Source organism: Ammospiza nelsoni, chromosome 12 (genome assembly GCF_027579445.1).
Source record: "Ammospiza nelsoni isolate bAmmNel1 chromosome 12, bAmmNel1.pri, whole genome shotgun sequence".
Lineage (NCBI taxonomy): Eukaryota > Metazoa > Chordata > Aves > Passeriformes > Passerellidae > Ammospiza > Ammospiza nelsoni.
Window position 1 is genome coordinate 138,630 of NC_080644.1, and position 16,123 is coordinate 154,752.

The window sequence follows — 16,123 nt, forward strand, 5'->3', positions numbered from 1 at the left end:
CGGCGCGAGGAGAGGGGCATGGAGTGGGAGGCAGTGGCGGCGATGGGATTTGGGTGAGGGGTGGGCTTGATGGTGACTGATAGCTTTGTTGGAAGACTGCCTGTTTACCTAATTAAATCATGATCCAATTAACTCTTGGTTGTCTAATTTAACTGGTACTGTGGATGTGCGTAACCGTTGCAGTGGTTAATCTATTTCAGTATTAGATAGTGCCAGCTGAAGCACTAATTAGGCCCCCTATAGATTATGAATAAAAAAAGAAGAAAAACTATATGTCTGGTGCAGCAGTAGAAAATTTCAGGCTCCAAGGGAGTAAATATTTTTCTTTCAATCGCTATTCGAAGGGTTGATTTTTTTTTTTTAATCCCAAAGAACCTAATGACACAGATACGGCATTTTGTGACCTCCACGAGCACGGAGCAAGTGCCGCGGGAACGCGCTAGTGGGTGCACGGAACAGGCAGCTTCCCCTGGGAATGCTTCCTCCTCCCCGTTTGAGCCCGCCCTACTGCAGAGACCGCGGTGATGCAGAGGCGACACCGGCCCGCTGGCACCAGGCTGAGCCTGGCGGCTCCGGCAGCAATCCCGGCGCGGACTACAAGTACCACGAGCTCCCGTCTGGGTACTACAGGTCCCACAATACCTCACGCCGCCTGGTGTCTCCGCGTCGGTCCCGATTTAAATCCAGACAGTGAGGAAAATGGCGGTGCGGAGTTGAGTGTGGGGGAGATGGAGATGTAGCTGAGCTTTGGCTGATTTCCCAGGTGAGTAGGGTTCGGAGGGAGGGAGTGAGTAACGAGTGGAGAGAGGGGAGTTCTTGTTCGCGTTTCCCTGCTTCTAGTGCTGGAGTGGGACTGGGATGGCGGAGAGAGAGCTGCCCCTTGCTGGGGAAGGGAGAGGCTTGGGGGTGGCCTTGAGGGGTGGCTCTTTTCTGTCTTTCGCCCCCCTACTCAATATGAACGTGCCTCCCTGATGGGAGGACGAAGGCGAGCGTAGATGGGTTGTGTGTGAGGAGTATTCCCAGGGCTGGAGATGAGGGGATTCCCCGGGCCATGTGTGGCTGCCTTGACCTCTTTTCTAGCTATTGTAACTGTACCGGTGAGTGAGTTTTGAAGGGGTATTCCTGGGGCAGTGGCGGGGGATTGATGCGTGGACTGAAGGCTTCCCGTGTCGCTGTGTGATGCATATCTAAGTGTGGTGATTTTGGGTGGAGGTTCCTCGTGGCATACAAAGAGACCTGAGGTCGCTGCGGACCTGGCTTTAGAATCGTCTGACCCACGATTTCTCAGTCTGAGGCGAGGTGTGGGTGAAATACCTCGGTTAGAATGGCCCTCTCTACCATTCCTCTGGGTTTATCTGGTACCGAGGCGGTTCCAAAGATCTTGATATCCGCCTTCTCCTGGTCATCCTGTAGCCTCGGTAAGTTTTAGAGCTGACTTCTCTTGTCTCCTTCTTATCTCTGGTAATTAGAAAAGGAATGAAAAACACTCGAACTGAAAGGTTAATTTCCATGCCTCTTATCCATTTCTGACTCGTAGCTGTAACGAAACTGTTATTGAGCGTTGGAGGTGAGATTCCCCCGCCGCGGCTCGGGTCGCATGCCGCTGTAGGTGTTACTGTTTCTGGGATATAAATAGGGTGATTATGAGTTAGAATGTAGCGTGAGGTTGAGATAATTCCCACGATTCTCTTTGGTTCTACAGTTGGTTCTGATTGTGGTTTCTGCTCCTACTCTTAAGCACGGTCAAGTTTTCCTTTAAAAGCGAAGCTTCTCAATTTGTCAGCTCATATTCAGACTCATTTGAATCCTCAGTATCTTCTTCCTCTTTTAGACAGAGGTCAACAGAAAATAGCATGTTGGAGTCTAACTAAAATAACAAGACAAAACAAAAGGAAATTTGAATGTGTGAGGCACGGCAATTTCTAGTATATGGTGTCTGTAATACATTTAAAATGGATTCTTACAATAAGCTTAACATTTTTTTTAAGCTTCATCACTATTGTAAAAATAAATATTTTCTCATGGAATATTTCCACCTTAAAATGTTCTGCTTCACATGAAAGAAAGTTGTATGTTCTGAATATAAAATGTAGCTTCATAGAAACAAATAGTGTATGAGTGAAAACCAGAGAATAAAAGCTTGGGTTTAGAAGAAACAGGCAAAATTGGGTGCTTTTGGGAGAGGGTTGGGCTTTTAGTTTTGTTTCAGTTTTGTTACTTTTGTTTTTAAAACAAGATTGTGCATTAAAACATGCAGTAATTACATTTACTGTTAACTGCTGTTACAACTGCTGTTCAACTGACTGTTGCTCCTTCAACTCTGTTACTACTACCGGTTTGGTTTTTTTAACTTATACCAGTGGATTTGATGGATTCACTGCAGACATGTGAAGATAGAGGCTGTGGGATGTGAGAAGTGATAGACAAAATAAACCCAGCATTCAGCCTCGCTTTAAGTACCTCTCCTGATTACAGTGTGTTATTGCCGGTCTGATTGTATTTGGAATATGACTTGCATGCATTTTGGGCTCGTCTGTGGCTTTGTGTTTCTTTTAACTGTTCCTTTGAGCCCTTGTTCATCCTGGCTTTGGATTTATTAAGTTGGAAGTTTTGCATTGCCTAGTTACCTTTTTTTTTTTTTCCATTCTATCACTGATGTATACCCTAACATATAGCTGAGATAAAATGCAGATTAGGAAGAAGAAGCAAATCTATTTTACAATGGAACCCTATATTTTGTTCATGATGGGTTTTTTAAATTAATAATGGACAAGAAATCACAATCACAAAACCTTCATTATTAATGCCTGTGGTACAGTTTCCTAGAAAAGGGGTGTGTGTGTTTTTATTTTTCAAGAACTCTGAGAAAGAAAAAGTGTCTTGATTACAATTGCCTGCAAAATTAAACCATTTGTAGCGTGTGAAAAGGTATTGGACACTAGAGCCTGACACTACAGGCTGCTTCAACTCCTGCATTTAAATGAGTCTCTCTTGAAAACGTGATCTTAAAGGACTGGACTGTACAGGATCTTCTGCATTTCATGTTCAAACTTTTTCAGTATTTAGAAATATCTTAAGTATTCTTCTGGCTTGTTTTAATAATTAAAAAAAATGGAGGGGAGGGGGAGGGGAGGAATAGAATCCTTTATGCCACGGATATCTGACCTGAATGCTGCGGCGGGCTGCCTATGTAGTTTTTTCATTTGTTTTTCCCCCTTTCGCCCCTGAGTAAATCTGTTGATGTTTCTAGATGTAGTGTATTAGGAAAGAGGCAATTGTAAAAGTATTTAACTGCTACTGATTTAAATCTGCTATGGAATGTGTTTCCACTCACTGTGATTTTTGTATGCTGCATTTAGTTGAGTGAAGGTACATCACATTATTTTGTGCATCATATAAATTGGAGGTATATTTCAGATGGATCCTGTTACTTTAATAATACTTAATTGGTGACTTTTTAAATTTACAGTTATGAATAAACTGATTTTTGAAAAGTGAAACTAAATTACCTTGCCTTCAATCTCTTGAAGGATATATAGTCTTTTGTGCGCTGTATGTCTAATAACAGAATGCCCTGCCTCACTGAAACATCCCAAAGTCATTGAACAGGTAATGTAACCGGGATTGGGTTGGGTGACTTTTGTTTTAATTGAAGGGTTAAGTAAAAGAGAGAACTGAACAATTTACTTGCACAAACCCCCAGTGAAATACATGTTCACTCCAGTATTTTGGGGAAACAATTGTTCAGAACAGTCAGTCATGGGTTCTCTGTTTATTTTGTGTGAATCCAAAGAACTAAATAAATCTAAATCAAAAGTAGTATTCCTCTGGTTTTGCTTTGTGCACTCAATTTGTAGTTCTAACGCTTTGCCAATTGCCCTATAGACTATATGAGCATCTTAACATTGCTGGGTTTTTTCATCACATTCTCTGGAGGCTAGTAAGGCACAGGAAAAGGTAAACTGTGCTACTTGCTTTTTGCTGCTGCATGTGTCAGAGGGGGTAGCATTCTATGTGAATAAACTTTTTCTAAAACCTTTTAGACAGACGTCTAGAAGGAGCATACACGTGTGTGTGCCCGCACACATATAAGCAATCAGTATGTGGAAATGCTATACTGTGTTTTTTGAATCTTATGGAAGAACCAGTAAAGGTTCAACAATTAATTTCTTGTATTAATAATGACAACTTTAAAATTATTTTCTATTCTTAGCACCTTACATCTTAAGGAAATTATTTCAAACAAAAATTTGCAATGTTCTTTGCCAGTGATTTGGATAAGCTTTTCAGGCATCTTTCCCTGTAATAGTTTCTCTTTCCCCATAAAGGCTAGCCTAGAGAGGGTGGGTGGAAATAGGGAATTATGACTTGGTTTGCAGTTCTTTTTGTGCTCAGTCCATCTTTGCTGCTGCAAACTAAAGCAGATGTAGCAGCATCTTTTGTTATAGTACCCTCCTGGTCTCATCTTCTATGGTAGCCTTTTTGATGTTCAGAGTAGAGATTTCTGGCTCAATGGGCCAGAATATCAGTCAGCACATTGCTTAATATTCTTAGGTAGTAATTGAAAGAATCACCTCATAATCAGTATTTCAAGTATTTATCTAGTCATAGATTCAAAGATGGCACTAATGGCAACAAAAGGAAGCCTACTTTATCTGCAAACTGTTCACTTGATTAAAATAGAACAAAGCAAACATCTCCTGTTTACCTAGGATGTACATTTGATCCCCTCCTTAAAATTAGGAAGGCAGTTTGTCTAATCAGTGCACAGAAAACTGAAAAAAACCCATCTTCCCTGGCTGAAGTAGCTTTCAAAGATTTTTGTATTACAACTGTAGGTTTTCCATTCAACCCCCTAATCTTTGGTGATGTATGTTCGAGGCTGATGAATAAGTCTGGTAGAGGTGATGTATAGAACTAGTGCTAGCAAACTTGGCAGACTTGTATTGGCTGTGTGAGAGACAATAAGCATGTAACATGGATGATGAGTGGGATTCAGGAACAATGGAAAATTGCTGAGTGCAAATTCGACTAAGTTGAAGGACAGCCATTACTCAATCATTTAATAGGAACAGAATAGCTTGCGTTGTCATCCACTGTAATTTCTGTTCAAATATACAGCTACAAGGTAGTTTTATCACCTGCTTAGTTTTCTCTTACCCATCTGTCTCTCTGTAGCTGAACCTCAAGTGACCTCTATCAAGATTAATACACAGTATAATAATATTTTAGATTGGCCAAGCAATGCTTTTGGTAGATGAGCAATTTTTTTTTATTCCCTCTCATCTTAGGTCTGCTTTATAGCAATGAAACTTTTGCTTTAAACTAAAGTCTGTCTAGGTAGAAGTGGAAGGTTGTTTGAGCAGTATATTTGAGACAACTTTTTGAAAAGCTCTTTAAAAGCAGTGGAAATTTCCAGGCTTCACAAAAGAAAAGGAAAAAAACCCCAAAAAACAAACAACTAAAAAAGCCCAAAAAACCCCCACCCAAAACCAAAAAGCTTTTAGGGTCTGGTTTAGCATCTGCTTTGCAAGTTGCAAGAAGAGAAATATGAAACGGAACTGCGGACATTCTGGATGTCAGCCTGAGAAATTTTCCACTGTTTCCTTTAGTAACATGCAGGCATGCCTTTATTGCTGGAATTCCAGTTAGGAATCTTTTTCTGACTGGAATTTCAAGCTATTTGGTGAGCAAGTGCTTGCTAAAAATCAGTTGTCAATAAATGAATTCTCATATGCGAGACTGTGCATAAACGACTCTCATGCTAAGTATCAACTACTGCTTGTATTAATTTCGTTTCTTGTTTTACTGTGTGTTAACTGTTCCTATTTCTACATGATCACTGCTAGGTGACAATTCATTTTTTCTTGTTTCCAATGGTAATTCTGGACCGACCTTTCCAGTAAGGACTGTATGCTGCTAAGCTAAAAATCTTAATTATCCTATCTTTAATATACAAAGGAAGAAAAACATTAGGAAACACATCTTTCATAAAAGAGTTAAACTTAAAGACTATTTAATGGTTATTTTTAAAATTATTGTAGTTTGAGGTACAATGGTGAAAATCAAACTCAAGGGACCTACAGGTTCAACCTCATTTGTCTACCTTAAAGCTCTTTTCCGTGTAAGTTGCTCTTATTTACTGAAAGCTACCTGACCTTTCTACCAAGATGTAGAGGACTCTGTACTTGGAATGTGTCTTGTCTTTCTGTCACTACAGATATTTATTGTTGGCTTATGCTGTTTTGAGGTAGGGCCTAAAGAATCCTTCATATATTGGGTTAAGGTTTTTGTTTCCTTAAATACTGAGGTGGGAGTAAGCAACATCACAACAAGCTCTTGTCTTACTAGTATTAATTGAAAATACAAAACCAGAACCCTTTAAATGCACATTAATTTTGTCTTTTTAAGACAGCATAGTACATTTCCACAGCTCTTGAGCCAAGTCAGGTCCGTTGTGCTTCCTTTTTTGTTACTTTTATTTGTTGGGCTACTTTTTATTTTTTTTAATAATTATATAAAAATTTCAATATCTGCCTTCCTAACTGCTCGTAATCCTTTCTCACATATTTACTGCTAATGAGAATGCTGATGACTAAAGTTAAAAGTGGAGCATGTTGAACTTGACATGAACCTTAATATCTTTTCCAGCTTATGTAAGGATTGTATTGTGAATTGTGTATTTTTTAATTGGTTGCTTGCTGATTAAAAGTACTGAAATTACTGCCATTGTTTTGTATATCTTTTGGATAGCTTATATAAGTTTACTTTACAAATTTGATAGAAAGTTAAAGCTTGAGATGGATTTCTTAATCCATCCAAGCTTTTCTAAGTCTTAGTGAGACTTTTTCTCAAATGTAGATTTAGTAACTACAGGTAGTAATTCCAATCAGAGTGGTCACCAAAGAAGTAGCCACGGTGACTTAAGAGAACTTTCCTTTCAGGGTGACTGACTGAATATATCCCTCTCATTTGGTTTAGGAGACTTGTCCTTACTCCAGTGATAGTTTGGCCTTTATTCCTAGTGTTTTACGTAGAGAAGAAGTGGTTGTGCTGTAGCCAATAGATCTTTGTTCAATTTTCCTCTACTCAGTAAAATAAAAAAAGTAAATCTGAATTAATTCTTCTGTCAAAATGACAGACCAGTGCTAAGTAGTGTACCAAAAGAGTGATGCCAGTGAAGAAAAAGGTTAGAAGATTGAAAATACTACATTATTATACAATCATGCAATGCTTTCCTCTCGAATATAAGTATTTCTGGTATTTGCAGTATCATTGAGTAAAATTGACTATGTTTCTCTGTATTTTCAATAAGACACAGTATTTCCAGCATTTCTCTCCCTTTTTTTTTGTGTTGGCCTTACAGTACAAGGCTGATCTATACAAAACCACAAGTGTAATGGGAAATCAACAGGAGGAAAGTGTTTTCTTCTTCATTCATTTCATTCTCCTTATTATTAGATGGCAGGGTTAAAAATAAAAAAGGCTACTTTCAGATAGTGTAGCTGTCTATAACTACAGAACTGACTGACACAGAATATCCAGCAGCTAGAAGACTCAGTTGTTCTAAACCAGGAGATTCCTGAACAGTAGATTGTTGAGTTTGAGAGCATGCTAAAACACGTTCGTATGCGCTTTCTTTCTAGGTATTCCTACTGGCTTCTGCTGTAGCGAACACTGTGCTCGGTAAGTTTTGTGTCACAACCACTTTGTTTTCTCTGCATCAATTCTCATAAACTATTGATATTTAGGGAGTTAGGAAAAGGAGAAAATAATGTCTATTTCCTTAGAAAATTCAAGGTGTTTTTTTTAATGTTCCATGTTGATATGGTATATAGTTTGCTGTCTTCCACCTCACTTGAGCAAATGCGTGATATGACCTGGCCTTGGTATGTTTCATGGTATCTAACACTGTTAGGCTTTTGGGGAATACCTGGACCATTAAAGGATGCTCCTCCTAAGATGTGGGATACACTGTATCCTTGTGCATATATATCTGCCTTTGTTTTTTAATTCTCTCTATCACTAGTACTAGAATTTTCTTCTTCCTGAAGTAACCGGTAACTTTGTTTTAAGCAAAGTATTCATGTTATTTTGAAAGACTGATGATGAAATAGGATTTCTTTGCTAAATCTGTTCTGGGCTCAGTGCAGACATAATGCAAATCACTGATTGATATTGTTTGTTTGAGGTTTGGTCATAGCTTCTGGGGCAAGCAATTTAGCCTTCAATATTGTATTAGATTGATGTGTCAGCTTCTATACCCATTGCTGGAGAGTAGCAAAACTGAAAGCTTGTCTGGACATTCTATTCTGTGGGATTTTGGTCTCAAGAAAGGAAGCGCCTTCTTTGGAATAATCTCTCATTGCAAGTTCAACCTCTATGTTCTGCACTTTAGCAGGTGTCCTGAAATAGGTGAGCTGGCTTGGTTAGAGTAAGGTGGGGTTAAAGCAAAATGAAAGAAAATGAAAGGAGACTGTTGAAGGCAAACCTTTGGACAATGATCTTTTCAAAGGATGGAAGAATTTGTGGGTTTTTTCAGATAGCTGTGCTCATGAAAACATTATAGATCCTAAGCCATGTTTTGCAGATGGATGACACACTGGGGTAAATAGTATGAGGTGGAGATAAGTATGAGTCAAGTAAGGAAGATGAATAACTTTTGGTCCTGACTGGATGCAGGCACTTGTCTGACCATATTGCCTGTCATAAACCTACTTTTGATGAAAAAAAGATCACATATCTTAAAGAGGATTAATGATATCAGGCTTAAGTTTTGTATGCTCTTCCCTTGTGTTCCCTCCATAGTGTGCTGTGATTATCCTGTTGGTGTTTGTACATGTTACTTATAGGCCTTGTCTATATGAGAATCTAACAAGTTTTCATACTGATGAAAGCTCAGGAGTGAGGCTTTGTAGCTTTTTGAACTTTCAATGGACTGTTAGGTACATTAAAAAATATTTACTGGACCTTGAAAAGAGAAGCTATTCTATGCCCAGAGACAATTATTAGTAACCTTTATCCTAATAATTTTGACACTGCCCAAGAATATGAACTTCTGACTGCAGTGAACCTAAACCTAACTTCCCACACTGTGTGGGATGTACTGTAGAGGAGGGTCATTCACTGGACGAATGTGGTGTGGCATTTACTGATCGGAAAACGCATTGCATCCATCACGCTTCATAGCCGATCTTCTGCAACTGCATGACATAAATGCACGACCATGTGCTCCTCAGTTAGTTACTATGTCTTATTTGCTTATCAGATGCTAATACGACAACTTTTCAGTGCAGACATGGCTGAATATTAACTTCAAAGATCAAACAGTGACTCTCCAGCTCAGTTTTGTGGAATGTTAGATACAGTTCAGTCGGTCGCCTTGTATGGGAACTAAAAAAAAATGCAAGGAAATGTAAGGAAAAAATAGTAATAAAATAAATTTACAGCTCTGTCCTGGTATTTCCACCAGTGCACTATAGAAGAGTACATAAAGTTTGCTTCCCGATGATGTGAAACTGTGCAACTGTTTAGCCATTTATCTGTAAACAAGGAAGGAACTGGATCTGAAACCATTATAAATGCTTTTGGTACTTGAAGAGGAAGGATATCATCCCATCTGGTTTTGGTAGTCGTAGACATCTTGTACTAACTTCCAGAATGGTTGCTAATCTTCATAAAATTGCTTCGAATCTTCGAATTTCTATGCTAATGTTGATAGTGTCATTTGGAGAGTTCTGTGGATAAACATTTCTGTTTGAGAAGTGCCATTTGTGTAAAAACTTTCATGAGTAAGACTGATTTTTCTGCCTGCCTGAAGAGTCCTTGGGAGCTTTATGTGAGATATGTTGAAAAATAGCTTTTTAGTGGAAGTAAAGATACTGCTTCTTTAATAGAAAATTAGAAAAACTAGAAGCATAAGGGTTTTATGCAATGGAAATTCCTTGTAAAGAATAGAAAAGTTTGGACCAAAAAAGAAAAATCCAGAGGGCATTGAGAGGCTTACTTAAAAGCATGACATTTTTTTCTCATAAATGGGTGGGAAAAATGGTAGGAATTAATGTTGTGGTCAGGATTTACATACCCTGTGTCCAGTAAAGATGGGACTATTGATATGTGTATGCAAAACCTAAAGCATGCACGATATTAATAAAACATACCTCTTAAATCAGAACCAAAAAGAATCTGGTAATATATCTTAAAATTAAATAAAGTAGGATCAATTGTAATGTTACTTTTATATCCTAGCGGCCCATTGTTATAATGGTTTATCTCAGTATGTTATGTACTACATCCCAGTTTATCTCTGGGCTGTAGTATGTAATTCCCTGATGACAGTGTTTTACTGAAACTCATCGCATAATTATGCTAGCATCAATCCAAATACCATGAGCAAAATCAGTGTTGGTCTGTCAAGTTTTTGTTCAGTCAAGCATAATAAAATCTCTCAGGACAGGGATTCCGTAGGCTATCTGAAAGTGGTTCCGGTGTTCAATCACTATTTATAAACAGAAACTTAACTTGTTGCAGGTAGTAAACCTTGCCTATTGCCCTTTCCCTGTAGGCCTTGGAGGACACTCTGTGACTCTCCAATTTCTAATACCTCTCTGGGTGGTACTACTCTGCTTTATGTAGTATTAAGCAAAGATACCAACCTCTGAGCTTTTTCCTTTTTATTACTTCACCTTGCTTAATTTTTAAATAATTGAGCCCGTAAATCTAAGATTTTATTTGACCAGAGGAATGCACAATATCACTTCAGCTTTGTTTGGAGCAGTAAATTTTAGCAGATGCTCTGTGATAACCTGACTGTATTGTGGAAAGATTAATTAACCTGATTTGGAGGGGATTCTCTTCTGTCTTCTGTTATTTTGCAATTTCACTGAAGGTACTGTATCTACTAAGCTCTGTTCACTGTGAAGGAAATATGGTATGGAATATGATAAAGAAATAGAGGAAAGGGGATCCTAATTAATGGAATGCTCAGATCTGTTGGTATAACAGGGGTAGACACTGATTTTGCTTCAAATATTGAATGGTAGGCATTTTTGTTGAACTAAATACCTCTTGCAGCCAAATGAAGTGTACCTGCATATACTCAGACTTAATCAGATTGTAATTACAGCATTGAGATTGAAACATTTCCATAATTCAAGGACAAACTGGCGCCAGTTTAGAACTGGAGCCTTTGTATTAAGTAGCTATAGTTATTCCTTTCAAAGAAATTAATCATAAATAAGCACTGATACTAGTCATGGAAAATGTGAAATTTTGATCTCCTTTCTTCAGTATCTTATTTTGGTTTTAGTAGTTTCTGATCTTGTACTCTCAAATCTGAGAGTCTAGTTTTGTCAAAGACTCATTAACTTCATTTACAGGCCTTTAATTATTATTAGATCAGCAAATACCAAAATCTAATCTTAAAGACAAAGAGGATGTGTGTTTTTCAATAAATTTTTAAAAGAATCTATTTTAGCAGCATGACAGAAAAAGATACTAAGTAGGAGTGTCAAAAGCATTCTTAAGACACCAGGCATTTAACTGCCCTTAAAGCCAGTTTGTGTGGATCTGAGTAGATTCACACAGTATGAGACCCTGTAATGGAGAGATGCCTTCCCCCCTACCTTCTAACCACAGCAATCAAACACTTTTTCAGAATATGAATCTACATTTTTCTAAATGTCATGTTTCTGGTGTAAAATAATGTATTTGCTGACATTATTTCTTTAACTTACTTCTCGTGCAAACACATGAATAAATGTTCATAAGTACTGCATCTGCTGACAAGCAAAATGTGCCAACGGCAAGACAGTGTGATTTATGGAGTACATTTCTTTCATGCTCATGGGCCCACCCTTATTGATGGGTGTGAATATATTCGTTGTGATGTGTCATAATCAAGACAGTATGTATCACTGTTGTTTACTCTCCGTTGGAAAATGCCCATGTGTTCTGATTTGAATGTCACTGGAGCTCTCTAAGTACCCATTCTGGTCAAGGGCAAGTTAACATACAGGTCCTCGACAGACTTCCGATCTTGATTTATGACATGATTATCTATTACTATGTGGTAAATTGGAAGTGATTGCTGTGTTACTGCTCATGAGACTTTGTGTGGGATTGGACCCATCAGGTCACAGAAAAGACTACTAATAGCCTTATTTGTCTGTTGCATCATCTGTGCAGTGCACTGTTTCAGGAATCTGCTTAAATTAAGAATATGCAACAAGGATTAAAGAAATCTCGAGAGGTGGAGCTGACAATACTATTTGAAGTTTTTTGAATGACCTCACATCCTTAGTATTTTCAGTGTAAGTTTCTGTATGTCTTTAAAAAGCTTATGGAAAAAATAGTATAATGTGCCATAAGGAAATTTCTACTCTGTTTGCCAGCAAGGTAGTTATCAAGCAGGGCGCTGCCTTGGCTGCTAAACTGAGTGTGCCTTCTACACGGATTACTTGCTGGAGGGGCAGGAAAGTGGGTTTCTAGCACTGTTGGATGAGATCTCCAGCTGCTGTTCTAAATGAAATCTTGAATTAGGAGGGAGGTAAGGGTGGCCTTTGCTAAGCCCTTGATCCTGCTGCTGCCTCATGCTTTGTGGATGCTGTGTATGGGTGAGGCAGTATAACCTAGAAAAATGTCCCTGTTCACTAGCTGCTGTGCTGCCAGACACTTTAACGGCTTTGTAGCTGGTTTGTAGAGAAGTTGCGCTTGGTCCTGGTAGTATAGTGATAAAGCATGTTCTGTTGTGTCAGCATGGAGAAGCTGTGCAGCAACAGAGCTAACTTGGTTAGATAAAATACATGAGGATCTTGGCCACTGGTTTAAAACAAAACCAAGCATGTTAGGAGTACTTTAAGTAAGGCACTTGACAGCTATACAGATATCTTAATTGGAGCAGCAAGATAAAGTTCAGTTTGTTTAGACATTCGACCAGTTTCTCTTCCAAAGCTTTAATTTCTTGGACTGACTAAAAGGTTACACTTTGTTCAATAGAAGTCTACTCATTTTTCAAACATCCGAACCAAAAAGTAGTTCTGAGGCGTATGTCAGAGACAGGCATTAAAGAATTAGGACAGGCTGCCGTGATGGAAAGTGTTAGGCATCCTTAACCACAGATGTAGTTGTGCCTGCACAGGCACTGATATACCGTAGTTTATTTTTCTATTTTAGGCAAAGATGCCCACCCAAAATTAGTAAGGTTCCTTTCTTTTTACTGCACCAATATGTCAAATCTAAGTTTCATTCAGTAGGTTGTCCTAATTTCAGTCTCAATCAACAGATGAAACATCTGTTGCAATGCTGGGGTGTATCAAGGCTGTTTTATTAAAGATGTATATTAAGTTGAGGGTGAGTGTGTGTATGTCTGTGTGTCCCCAGATATCCTTGTGGAAATGTCTGTTGATGTATGGTTTTAAATGTTTTTCAGCAATAGAGTCCTTCCACCCTGCTGCCAATCTGGTGCTACAGATTGTAGAAAAAACAAAAATAATACTTTTTCTGTTTGATAGGGTCTTATTTTCACGACCTGTTAGTTTTAACAGGGAAGGGCAAACTACATCTGATTGGCCTCATGCATAATGCAAATGTGGCACGTTTTAAAAACAACCTATTTTAAAATATCTTTACAGGGCTTAAAACATTTTTATACATTACAGGTGAACATGGTTTACTTCTAATTGTTTTTGTAAGCTAGGTACAGTCTTCAGAAACTGCAAAAATGCATGCTGTAGACTTCTGTAAAGAGCTTGCATGCTTTCCCAAAATGTCTTTTTCCTAAATGACTTCAGAATAGGACAATGTACGTTGGGTGGAGCTGCACAGTCTCAGTAAGACTGAGACATGCCGTTAATTCAAGGACAGTCTCTTACTAGCTTCATGAACTGCATGATAAAACAAAGAAAGAAAACAAAAAAGAAAACGAAAAGATATATTTTTAAGGAAATTGTATAGAGTTTAGTAAAGGGTTCGCAGAATTAGTAATTTTTTGCAGGTTCGGTGGTGCATCATTGTGTATCTTGTTTGCTTGGAACAGTAATTATACAGACTCAGACTTCAATTATTATTTTACTTATGTAGTGATGTAGTAAAAAATTCCAAATTTTACTTGACTTTAGTAATTGGTTTATTTTTGGAGACAGTGCTAGCAACTGTCAGTATTGTCTTCCCATCCCCCCGCTTTTGAGTCTAGTTTGCTTGCAGCTGCAGTAGTAGGCATCCTTCTTTCAGGAAGTGACCTTGACTTGTATTAATCAAATTCAGAAAACACAGCAAAACTTCTTGGTAACATGCTGACTTGATATAAAATTTTATAGTATCCATTTTCTTCTAAAATGAGGCCATCGTGCAAAAAGGACATTCATTTATGATACCTTACTGTAAAATAATTTCTCTAAAATGATGCAGTATTCAGAGAAGGCAAAACAACAAAACCAAGCTGAACTTTTTACTGAGAAAAAATGTACTGAGAGCTTTTAATAAAAGTAACTAAGTCTTAAATTAGTATTGGCAAAACTGTCCTAATCTAGCTAAGCTGTGAAAATACAGTATTATTTGATAGCATTTTCTGTGGTGTCTTTCCATTTTTTAACTACAGTAGGAAAGCTTGGTAGTAGGGCATGAACTCAGTCACCTAAGATCTTATGATGGCTTCAACTTTCTGACTTCGTGTTTTAATCTCTTCCTGCATCTTTTATTAGCATCTCGCAAGGCATTGCACTTAACCTCATAGTAGCTGCATTAAGCTGCTGCTGTGCCTATTTGCATAGATTACCTGTGTGGGTTCAAGAAATCACTGTTTGACCTTGTCCACCAGCTGGAAATTGGTTTTCTTTGGCTGCTCTGGAGTGGCTGACTATACCTGAAGCAGGTTTTAAGAGGCTTCGCGTGACTATCTTATTGCCAAAAACTGTTTTGTCAATTGAGTCGCAGAAGTATGATTTGCAAAAGTATGATTTACATCAGTTTGACTGGAACTGTTTTCAGCTGGCATAGCTGTTTTGTAAGAGTCTTCATCCATTTTCTGGACCTGTATAGAGGTCTGAGACCAGAGTATCTTTCACCATTACAAAGTGCACTGAAAGCCTTTAACATTCTGGGTAAGATAATTTACTGATTTTGAAACTGCATGTTGATGGAAAATTAGTAATAGCTGCCAACTGACTAATGTTTTTTTCCACCTTAGGTTGTCATGTGCATTATCTTAAACCATTTACCTTGGCTTCAGGGTTTGGAAAACTGATTTGTGTTTTCACCCGCATCCTTACCATGAACCTTTTCTGTATGTCGATGGCATATTTACTCATTTTACCTCTTCACAGTATATTCAGATTCTTGTCAACCTTTCTGCACTGTGTTGGAGCTCAGACTATGCCAAAACACATGCCTCCAAATGTTTCTCAATTTGACTGCCTCCTGTTTTGAAATGGTTAGTTCCATGTGTTTTACTCTGCAAATGTGTGTGATGACTTGCCATTCTACTTGGTATCAAATCAGAGCTGCTACAATCTCTAAGGAAGCCTATGCATTTCTGCTGTATGGAATCATACTCTTAGGTTACAAATTCTAAAGAATTTGCCTGAACTACATGCTTTACATACTTCCCTTCATGCTGTCTTTTATTATGGTGTCTGTTGCTGCACTGAACTGAACATCTTCACAGGAGCTTTAGTCCTCTTTCTTTGCAAGACCGATGAAGGGGTGATAAATCTGTTGCTCAAGCGTAGCTGGACATTTGATTTTTTTTTCAAGTTCAAATGCCAAAACACGATCATAGATCATGTCTTTCAGATTTGCTGTCATCAGCATTTTCACCAATCTCCCAGAGAAAAACCTGGTGGCAGCACAGATTTTGGGGTACCCCTGCATGGATTGATTCACCTGGGTCTGTAGTTCCTGGGGTGAAAACTGCTTTGTTAGTGATGATACAGTGGAACAAGAAGCCTGTTTTGTGTTTGTGCTCTAGTTCTGTCATAACATGAGTGAATATGCATCTTTCTTTTTCAGTGCTAAACCCAGACAATCTATTACAAATCTCATGCCCAGAGCATTTTTTACTTTTTTGTAAAGTTTTTTGTTTTCTTTTGCTTTTGTTTGTTCTCCTTTGCAAGATTTTGAAGACCTG

The 16,123-nt window shown here is 38.3% G+C and overlaps 1 protein-coding gene across 1 annotated transcript in view; it reads left to right on the top strand.

The window, feature by feature from the left end:
* Positions 1-654: 654 nt before the first annotated feature.
* The window catches only part of NCOA3 (nuclear receptor coactivator 3), a 56,380-nt gene continuing 40,911 nt past the window's right edge, over positions 655-16,123 (top strand). The window contains exons 1-2 of the mRNA XM_059480658.1: positions 655-763; positions 7,647-7,686. The gene's annotated coding sequence lies outside the window, so the exon portion shown is untranslated. The remainder of the gene's footprint in view (positions 764-7,646; positions 7,687-16,123) is intronic.